The sequence below is a fragment of the Orycteropus afer genome, unplaced genomic scaffold (genome assembly GCF_000298275.1).
Source record: "Orycteropus afer afer isolate SDZICR_OR568_19922 unplaced genomic scaffold, OryAfe1.0 scaffold00031, whole genome shotgun sequence".
NCBI classification, from domain to species: Eukaryota; Metazoa; Chordata; class Mammalia; order Tubulidentata; family Orycteropodidae; genus Orycteropus; species Orycteropus afer.
Window position 1 is genome coordinate 9,815,689 of NW_006921618.1, and position 11,772 is coordinate 9,827,460.

Consider the following 11,772-nt stretch of genomic DNA (forward strand, 5'->3'; position numbering starts at 1 on the left):
GGATGGTGCATGACCCGGCTGTGTTTGGTTCTGTCGTACATAGGGTGGCTGTGAGTTTGAGCTGACTTGATGGCACCTAACAACAACAACCACCATTTCCCAAAGTGGTCAGCTAAAAATCAAGGAAAAGTAGGTCACCTGAGTAAAAAGAGAAAATATGGCAAACAGGGAAGGACTGAGTTAACAACAAAGATAACCCCTTAAACTCTTTATTGGGTATGGTGCAGGCACTTGATGTGTGTTACCTGATTTCTAGGAAAGGTTGATAATTCCTATTTTACAGATGAAGCAACTGAGGCATAGAGCAGTTAAAAGACTTGCTTCTCTTGGCCAGGTACCAACAGATATTAGTCTATGAAGTTTACAACTTTCGCATCCTTCTGGTGTGTCACTATCCCGACACTGATTGATAGATATTCTCCCATTTTCTCAGAAGCGGCAACTGAGGCTCGTGAATGGCAGAGCTGGGAGATAGCACCAAGCCTTCTGATCCGTGGGAGCGCAGCTCGGTGGGAGCGGGGTGAGGAAGTGGGTGCGCAGAGCCAGGAGTGGGCATCCCCCAGCCCCAGCGCCGAGCCCAGCTTTCCTGCGGCAGCTCGGCAGGTGCACGGCGTCGCTGCGGGTGTGCCAGCGTGGGCGTGGGCGACGGACCCAGGCAGGCGAGGCCCCACGCCCATCCTCCCTCCCTCCCGCCCGCCCTTTCTCCCGTGGCTGGTGGCAGGTGAGTGGGTGTCGAGGAACCGCCAGCCAGCGGAGAAAACAGTACGCCGCAGAAATCAGATTACTCACCTGCAGCTGCGAGTACCCAGGGCTAATAAAAGCTGAGCTTCCTGTTGTTTCTTTATTACCACCCTCCGCCTCCCCCAGCCCCAGTCCGCTCCCAGCTGCAGCCAGAGTCCTAAATGATCGCCTGAAAGCAGTGGCCTCCGGGGTCCAGGACCTCGCTGCTGCCTGAAATTCCACCAGATGTGCAGCACAAGGTTGGGATGATGTTGGGTTGACCGTGCCTCGAGGGTGTCCCCACCCCATCACCTACATGAGAACCATCTGGAGTGCTTGCTAACAATACAGATCCGGGGACACGGGGACACGCTTCACACCCACTGAATCAGGAGTTTGGGGCCCAAGAGTCTGCATCCCAGATGATTCCCACACAGGCTGAAGATTGAGAACCAGCAGGTTAAGATTATGGAGGCTTGTTTTTCTTGACTGTAACCCAGAAGTTAGGGTGGGATCACCAGTCTTTGGCAAGTCCCTGACCCTCTCAGACTCTCAGTTTACTCATCTGTAAAATGGGGATGAAAAAACACACAGACATCTTGGGACTGAAAGGAGGTTCAAATGAGATAATATGCTTAGCGTGATTACTGCTTGTTGCTCCTGGAGTTTGCAAACCAACCAGGAATAGACCCTGACAGCATGATGAGCAGGACCAAAGGCAGGGTGGTTGGGAGCTGTGGGGACATCGATGGGGTTGTAATTCATTCTGGGCACACTGAGAAAGGCTTTTTGCCACTGAGCTTCTTCAAAGAGTTGTCTCCACTCATTGTTTCCACCTCCCATTCTTCCTTTACCCCATTCCATACCAGCTTCATTCATTCTCTGCCACAGCATTGAAATGTTCCTACCTAGGCCACTGGTGACTCCCAATGGCCACATCTGGTGACCTCTTCTCTGAGACATCCAACTCCAGGGCAGGCCACACCCTCCTTCAAGCTCTTACTTCCCTCAGTTTCAGGAAGGCTGAACATTCCTGTTTTCCTCCTACTTTCCTCCCAGCTCTTTCAAGGGCTCCCTAGCTCTTTCTCCTCCTGTCTTTAGGATTATGGGCACCTCAGAGCTCAGCCTTAGACTCCTGTACTCCCTCCATGACCTTCCTGACCCCACCCACTCTAGTTGCCATCTCCCAGCTGAGCTGTGCCCTGACCTCTGATATGTAGATGTGGCCACTTTCTAGATGTCTCCACTTGTAACCTCCAAACACCCCATCTCAACTTGACCAACCTTGAACTCATCATCTGGCTCCCTCTTCTGCCAACCTGCTTTTCCTGCATTCCCTGTCTGAGGACATCGCACCAGGATATTGTCCCAGATAATTTCAGCCCCCATGCCCTGACATACAATCTTCAAGTCCCACTAGTTGCTCTCAAATCTGTCCCCTTCTTTCTTGTCCTCCTATTCCCATGCACTCCAGGCCCCCTATTTCAGGCCCCTGTCATCAAACAACTGTATCATTTTAACAGTCTCCTCAATGGCCTTCTTGCCTCCAGTCTTACCCTCATAGTAGGTCAGGAGGATCTTTCTGAGATACAGATCCTGTTACGGCCCTGCTTCAATCTTTCAGTGGCTCCTCAATGCCTTCAGCATAAAATCCAGACATCTTCTGCTCCCGTTCAAAGCTCACCTGGGCAGAGAGACACCTTCCTCTCCATCCCACCCCTTCAGCACTTTGCATAAACAGTGAGGTTGACTGAGATCTTACTAAATGCTTAGCACTATGGTGACCCAGTTCTTCATAGTTTTGTCTCAGACTCATAGCATTCTCATGATTATTATTCCACCTTACAAATGAGGAAATTGAGGGCGAGGGAGGTTAGGGAACTTGCCCAAAGTCACACAGCTAGAAGGTACCTGAATTGGGATTTGTATTCAGTTCTCTCTGGCTCCAAAGCTGTTGCCCTTAACTGTTCTGGTCTTGAGCCACTGCTTCCCAATTGGATTATAGACTTTTTTGTGCCCTGGTGTCTAAGATGGGATCTGGCATGTGGTAGATGTTTATTGAATGAATCAATAAAACTATTCAATTCCCATTTGATTCTTACATCAACCCTCGGAACTCGAACAAAAACTCACTAAACCAAACTCAACTGCCGTCGAGTCGTATCCAACTCATAGTGACCCCTCTTTGGGTTTCCGAAGCGGTATCACTATGGAAGTAGATTGCCCAACCTTCTTTCCGAGGAGTGGCTGGTGGGTTTGAACTGCCAGCCTTCTGGTTAGCAGTCAAATGCTTTAGGCACTACGCCACCAGAGCAGAACTAGAGCAGTTATTTATTTATTTTAAATTATGTAGCATTTGATGACTATAAAAAAATGTGTGATGAATATCTCATTTATAAAGTGTAATAAAACAAACACCTGGAAACTCACCTCCCAACTTAGGAACTAGAACTTCACCAGCATCATTGGCGTCATCTGTGTATGCCTCCAGTCCATCCCTTTCCTACCTCTAGAGGGAAATGCTACAGTGAAATTTGTGGTCACTATTCCCTTGCTTTGAAAAAAAAAAAAAAGTAATTTCAACAGATAAAAATAGAATGTTTTATTTCACTTTTCACCTTTATATAAACAACATTACACATGCATACTTTTCTTTGACTTAATTTTCCCATCTATGATATTTCTAAAACATATCTAAGATTTTGCATTTAAACTATCATGCATTCATTTTCTCTGTTGTATAATATTTCCTTGTCTAAACAGACCCTAATTCCTTTATCCATTCTCCTTCCAATGGATAGTGGGTTGTTTCCAGTTTTTTTGTTCTCACTAATAGGGCTGCCATGATCAGCCCTATACATGTCTCTGGATACACATGGACGGGAATTTCTCTAAGTTGCATACCTAAGATTGAAATTGCAGGTCATCAGTTTGTGTGTAGCTTTACCAGATACTACAAATTGTCTTCCAAAGTGCTTGTACCTATTTATACTGTCTTCTTCCCCCACCACAGTGGATGAGAATTCTGGTTGCTCCAAATTCTCACTTGATACTATCAGACTTCTTCATTGTTCCCCATATGCCTGTCTTCATTTTCATTTCCCTAATAAAATGAAACATCGTTTCATATGTTAATTTCACATTCTATTTTCCTTTTCTGTGAATTATCTGCTAAGCCTTTTGCCATTTTTCTATTAAGTGGTTTAGCTTTTTCTTACTAATTTGAGGCTTTTCCCAGGGAAGTTCTGTTGTTTTTATTTTTCAAAATAGAGTTTGAATCTGAGACCAAATTCACAAGGGTCAGAGCTGGGCCCCAAGCCCACATCTGTCTGATTCCAACTCCTTTGCATCTCATTACAGATTCATTCACTCACTCATTCATTCATTCATCCCTCAAATATCTATGTAGGACCTACTCAGTAAATAGAATGGGAATTCCCGAGCACTTGATTGTACTCATGAGGAATCTGTACCTTGACCAGGAGGCTGTCGTTCGAACAGAGCAAGGGGACACTACATGGTTTAAAATCAAGAAGGGAGTGCGTCAGGGTTGTATCCTTTCTCCACACTTATTCAATCTATATGCTGAGCAAATAATCCAAGAAGCTGGACTATATGAAGAAAAACATGGTATCAGGATTGGAGGAAGAATCATTAACAACCTGAAATATGCAGACGATACAACTTTGCTTGCTGAAAGTGAGGATGACTTAAGGCACCTACTGATGAAGGTTGAAGAATACAGTCTGCAGTATGGATTACGTCTCAATATAAAGAAAACAAAAATCCTCACAACTGGACCAATGAGCAGCATCACAATAAATGGAGAGAAGATTGAGGTTGTCAAGGAATTCGCGTTGCTTGGTTCTACAATCGATGCCAACGGAAGCAGCAGTCAGGACATTAGACGACGTGTAGCATTGGGAAAGTCAACTGCGAAGGAACTGTTTCAAGTGCTGAGGAGCAAGGATATCTCCTTGAGGACTAAGGTGCGCCTGACACAAGCCATGATATTTCCAATCGACTGGTATGCATGTGAGAGCTGGACAATGAATAAGGAAGACCGAAGAAGAGTTGATGCTTTTGACTTGTGGTGCTGGCGGAGAATGCTGAAAGTACCATGGACTGCTAAAAGAACTAACAGATCTGTCCTGGAGGAAGTGCAGCCAGAATGCTCCTTGGAAGCAAGAATGGCCAGACTTCGTCTCACCTATTTTGGTCATGTTGTCAGAAGGGACCCTTCCCTGGAGAAGGATGTCATGCTTGGTAGGGTGGAGGGTCAACGAAAGAAGGGGAGGCCTTCAACGAGATGGATTGACACAGTGGCTGTGATGATGGGCTCAAGTATAGCAGGGTTTGTGGGGCTGGCGCGGGATTGGGCAGTGTTTCATTCTGCTGTGCATGGGGTCGCTATGAGTCAGAAACAACTCGATGGCACTTAACAACAACTCAGTAAATACTTGAGAGGGAGTGGAGTTGTTATTTTAGTCCTCTGGTGCTTCTAGATGGATGGCTTTAACAAATGGGAATTTATTCTTTTACCATTTAGGAGGCTAGAAGTCCAAATTCAGAGTGCTGGCTCTAGCAGCTGGGCCCCTTGATCTTGGGCTTCAGTTCTGCCTCTTGTTCCAGGCCCACTGGACCTGGAAGCATCTAACTTACGCAGCTGCTGGCTGCTGAGGCTGGCAAACCCAAAGTCAGCAAGTAAAATGGCATAATCCCAAGATCAGCAGGAAACACAACAGGCCACTAGTTCAAGTCCAGGAACTAGAGATGAAGACTCTGCCAAATGAAGGATCCAAATGTACCAAAAAACTAGAGACCTTTCCTAAAGGTTCTCTATATACATTGGAAGCAGAACACACCCCGAAGGTAACTCCCCTTCAACTACTTAGCTGCTCACAGTAGATTCCACCATGGAGGTGATTACAATCTCATCACAGGGAATAACTACATCCAGCTGCCAAGCCACTCAAACCATGGCCCAACCAGTTGATACACAACCTTAACTACCACAGTTGCGTACTGTGTGTATTGTATTGGGCAAATCGGCTGCAAAAGATCCCTTTAAAGTATTAAAGAGCAAAGATGTCACTTTGAAGCCTAAGATGTGTCTGACTCAAGTCATGGTATTTTCAGTAGCCTCATATGCATGTGAGAGCTGGACAACGAATGAGGAAGACCACAGAAGAACTGATGCATTTGAATAGGAGTTGAGTGTACCATGGACTGCTAGAAAAACAAAATTCTAAGGAATGCTCCTTAGAAATGAGAATGACCTGATTTTGTCTCTCATACTTTGGTCATATTGTCAGAAGGGATCAGTCTCTAGAGGAGGATATCATACTAGGCAAAGTAGAGGACCAGAGAAAAAAGGGAAGACCCTCAACGAGACAGATTGATACAGTGGCTGTGACAATGGGCTCAAGCATGGTAATGATGGTGAGGCTGGCACAGGACCAGGCAGTGTCTTGTTCTGTTGTACATAGGGTCACTATGAGTTGAAGCCGACTTGATGGCACCTAACAACAGAGAGTTGTGGATGAGTGTAGATTCTGAAGCCCTTCTGTTTCAATTATAGTCCTTTCTCTGCCACTTAGTAGCCATGTGACCCTAGGTAAGTTACTGATCATTCTGTGTCTTTGTCTCCTTATCTGTAAAATAAGAATGATAGTAACAGCACATACCTCATAGGGTTGGTTGATGTGTGAGGGCTGAGTGAGTTAATTCATATAAGAAAGTATATAGGACAGTGTCCAGCACATAGTCAGTGCTGAAAGAATAACTACCATGTGGCAGGCACTGTACTGACAGGCTCTGGAGACACAAGGATAAACAAGACAAATAAGGACCCTGCTGTCACAGCCACTATCTAAGGAGGAGATGGACACAAAAAAAGTAAAGAAATAAAATAATGTGCTTTGTGATAAGGACAAGTGTTCTGATTACCTAGTGCTGCTCGGACAAGAAACATACCACAAATGGGATGGCCTTAACAAACAGGAGTTTATTCTTACAATTTGGAGGCTTTAAGTCCAAGTTCAAAGTGCCAGGCTCTAGAGGCTGGGTGAAAGCCTCTCAACCTTGCAGTCCAGCTCTGCCTCCTGCTCCCGGCCCACTGGAGCTAGAGGCGTTTCTTCACTCAGACAGCTGCTGGCTGCTGAGGCTGAGAAACCCCAAGGTTGACAAGTAAAAAGGCACAGTCCCAATGTTACCACAGGGCAGGCCATTGACTTAAGTCCATTGTAAGTCCCAAGGTCAGCAGAGCACGGCAGGCTGCTGAACAACGACATGACTACATGCAGGGTCCAAGCGTGCCATAGGTTCGAGACCATTCTCAAAGCTTCTGCTTATATACAGGAAGCAGACCGCATCGCAAAGGCAGCTACTCAGCTGCTCCCAGTAGATTCCACCCTGGAGTTGATTACCAGTCTCATATGGGGAATACTACATTCAGCTGCCCAGCCACTCAACCAGGCCCAGACAAGTTGGCATACAAACATAACCATCACAAGGAAGAAAACCACAAGATGACAAGACAGAGAGTGACCAGGGACCAATTCAGCTAGTGGTCATACAGAGGAAGCTCCCTGGAGATGACAGTTAGGCTGAAACTTAGAGGATGAGAAAGAGCAGGGGGAAGAGTGACCCAGGCAGAGAGAAGGGCATGTGCAAAGGCCCTGAGGGGGAGAGGGACTGCAAGGGACTGCTGAAGCCAAGTGAGCAAGGGGACGAAGGCTGGAAAGCCACCAGGGCAAAGTGTCTAGATTTTATTTGGTGGGGAGTTAGAGGAAGTGCGGTGCTCTGATTTTATTTATGCTTTTAAAGATCATTTCAACTGCTGTGCGAAGATCAACTATCTATGAATTCATCTGAAGACTCTTGAAGCCACTAGTATTTTTAGCCAATCTCCCTCTGTGCAAAACAGGACTTCCTTTTATTGGTCTTAACTTGACTGCTTTCAGGTTTCGAGGGGAGCCCCTTCTGCTTTGTATCTGAGGCTGAGAGGCCCCATGTGAGATCTCCAGGCAAGAGTTTTACAGAGAGGGTGAGAGGAGGTCTCCCAGCTGTACCTTATCTGTGCTGTGACATTTCCCCACCTGTAAAAAGGAAATAATGAGAGTGACCACCTTAGAAAGGCTATGAGGATGAATGAGATGCAGCATGATAGCAGAGAGTGATCAATACAGGCTCAGTGCTGTGAACATGATAGTGGTGACAAGAGTGAAGATGATGATGATGATGATGATGATGATGATGATGATGATGATGGGGGTGATGGCAATGCTGCTGTGTGATCTTGGGCAAATCACTGAACCTCTCTGGCTTCAATTGTCTGTAAAATAAGAGTGTTGGACCAGATGATCTCTGAGGGCCTGGCCAACTCTGTGGCTGGTGGGTGCGAACCACCAGCCTTCTGATTAGCAGTCAAATGCCTTAGGCACTAAGTCACCAGAGCTCCCTCTGATGTTCTAAAATTCTCTAATTTAGGTCTTGTCTTTCTCCTTTGGAGTTCTGGTGGCACAGTAGTTAAGCACTCGGCTGCTAACTGAAAAGTCGTTGGTTCAAACCCACCAACTGCTCCACAGCAGAAAGATGTGGCAGTCAGCTTCCATAAAGATTACAGCTTTAGAAACCCTATTGGACAGTTCTGCTCTGTCACATGGGGTCACCATGAATCAAAATCAACTTGACAGCACCTAACAACAACAACATGTGATAAGAGACAGAGTAGCATGATCGAGAGAAAACTGGCCTGGAGTCAGGAAGCCTGAGGTTTGAGCTATGGCATTTAAGGTGGTGTCCTCATCACCATGAATTTAACATGTTTTTGTTGTTGTTATGTGTCGTTGAGTCGGACCTGACTCATAGCGACCCCTCCTTGGGTTTCCAAGGCAGTTATCACTACAGAAGTAGATTGCCCAATCCTTCTTCTGAGGAGTGGCTGGTGGGTTTGAACGGCCAGCCTTCTGGTTAGCAGTCAAATGCCTTAGGCACTACGAGCTCCCGCATTTAACATACACAAATTTAAATAAAATGTAGAGGGAGAGAGGAGAAAGCAAGAGCAAGCAGGAATCCCTCTGTGGAGATACTGTGAGCACTTTGTCCCCTAGTCAATCTCAATTCCCATACCCCCTACCCCCACCCAGTGAGGGCTCCGGCCACACCATGTATGATTTTAATGTTCAAAAGTCTTTAATACTGTGTGACCCTAGATACAAGCCATACATTTCATCTGGTGGTCAGTGGAAGCTACAACAATCTGTAACAGCATCAGAGAAAAAACCTGTTTTATTCACTGTCAGCAAGACTTCATTTCCTATTTCACTGGGAAAACAGAACGGTAGAAGGAAGCTTCCCCAGACTTCTACCTCCACCTACGCTCAACTGTCGGCATCTGTGCCCTTTCTCTGCCTGCCCTCCGTGGATGCCCTGTGTGAATGTTTAAGGCCCTCCCTGGGGACACTGTATTCAATTCTCTCTTCCTTATTCCATGACATCAACCAGCAGTACCCCCCGCATCCCACTTTGTCTCTTCTGCACCATCCTCCTTCTCTACTGGTTCCTTCCCATCTGTACACGCATGCACACACACACACAAACCAAACCACTTGCTACCCAGTCGATTCTGACCCATGGTGACCCCATATATGTCAGAGATGAACTGTGCTCCACAGGATTTTCAATGGCTGTGATCTTTCAGAAGTAGATCACAAGGCCTTTCTTCTGAAGTACCTCAGGGTAGATTCTTACTTCCAACCTTTCAGTTAGTAACCAAGCACTTAATCATTTGTGCAGGGACTCCTATCAGCACACAAGCAGACTGCAATTTGCCCAGTCTTACACACACATACACATACACATCGGCTACAGCCATTTTTCTTTGCTCTCCTTTACAGTCAAACTTTTTGGAGAGTCCTCTAAAAGGGCTTTCTTAATTCCCTGTTTCCCTTTCTCTCTTCACCTCACTCTGGTTGGACTTTCATCGCCACCACTCCACCGAAACTGTTCTTATCAAAGCCGTCAGTGACCTCATGCTGCCAAACTCAATGGTCAATTCTCAGTCCCCATCTTCCTTGATGTCTTGGCAGCACTTGACAAAGTGATCTGCCTTCTTCCTGGACCCCACTCTCTCTTGATTCTCCTCTCACCTCACAGGACCTCTTTTTAGTCTCCTTTGCTGGTTTTTCCTTGTCTTCCCAACTTCCACATGCTGGAGCTTCCTGGAAGTCAGCCCTCAGTCCTCTGTTCTGTCTGTGTTCATTCCCTGGCTGCTCTCATTTGGTCTTCAGGCTTTAAATATGTTTTATATACTAATATAATGCCCATTGAGATGTTTCAACAAATGGATGCCATGCTGGAGGCACTTACTCGTGTATGCCAAGAAATTTTGAAGACAGCTACCTGGCCAACTGACTAGAAGAGATCCATATTTATATCCATCCCAAAGAAAGGTATTCCCACAGAATGTGGAAATTATCTAACAATATCATCAGTATCACATCAAGTAAAACCTTGCTGAAGATAATTCAAAAACAGTTGCAGCAATATATTGACAGAGAACTTCCAGAAATGCAAGTGCTAGATTCAGAAGAGGATGTAAAATGAAGGATATCATTGCTGATGTCAGGTGGTTCTTTCCTGAAAGCAAGGAATACCAGAAAGATGTTTACTTGTGTTTTATTGACTATTCAAAAATTTGATTGTGTGGATCATAACAAATTATGGATAACATTGAAAAGAATGGGAATTCCAGAACACTTGATTGTACTCATGAGGAACCTGTCCATAGACCAGGAGGCTTGAACAGAACAAGAGGATACTGCATGGTATAAAATCAGGAAAGGAGTGCGTCAGGGATGTATCCTTTCACCACACTTACGCTGAGCAAATAATCTGAGAAGCTGGACTACGTGAAGAAGAATACAGCATCAGGAATGGAGGAAGACTCATTAATAACCTGTGATACAGACAACACAACCTTGGTTGCTGAAAATGAAACACTTATTGATGAAGATTAAAAACTACAGTTTACAGTATGGATTACATCTGAACATAAAGAAAATGAAAATGCTCACAACTGGACCAATTAGCAGCATCACGATAAATGGAGAAAAGATTGAAGTTGTCAAAGATTTCATATTGCCTGCTTCCACAATCAACACCCATGAAAACAGCAGTCAAGACATCAGACAACGTATTACACTGGGCACATCTGCTGCAAAAGACCTCTTTAAAGTACTGAAGAGCAAAGATGTCTCTTTGAAGACTAAGGTGCACCTAACCCAAGCCATGGTATTTTCAATCACCTCATATGCATGTGAGAGCTGGATAGTGAATAAGGAAGACTGAAGAAGAGTTAATGCTTTTGAGTTGTGCTGTTGGCAAAGAATACTGAAAGCCCCATGGACTGCCAGAAGAATGAACAAATCTGTCCTAGAAGAAATACAACCAGAATGTCCTTGGAAGCAAGAATGGCCAGACTTTGTCTTGCCTACTTTGGTCGTGCTATCAGAAAGGACTATTCCCTGGAGAAGGATAACATGTTGGGTAAAGTGGAGGGTCAGTGAAAAAGTGGAAGGCCCTCAGGGAGGTGGATTGACACAGTGGCTGCAACAATGGACTTGGTATAGCAAGGACTGTGAAGCTGGTAGGACCAGGCAGTGTTTCATTCTGTGGTACATAGGGTCACTGTGAGTCAGAGCCGACTTGACAGCACCTGACAACAACATGTACTGATGATTTTTTGACTGCTGCTTCCATGGACGTTGATTGTGGACCCAAGTAGAATAAAATCACTGACAAATTCAATGTTTTTCTCCATTTATTAAAATGTTATTTATGGGTCCAGTTGTGGGGGTCTTTATTTTTGTCACGTTCAGGTGTAATCCTGTTGTATACAGGGTTTTTCATTGGCTAATTCAATGTTCATGGAAGCAGCAGTCAAAATCAAATGAAGTATTAAAATGTCAGTTCTACCCAAAGCAATCTATACATTCAATGCAATCCCAATCCAGATCCCATCAACATTCTTTAGGGATATGGAAAAAA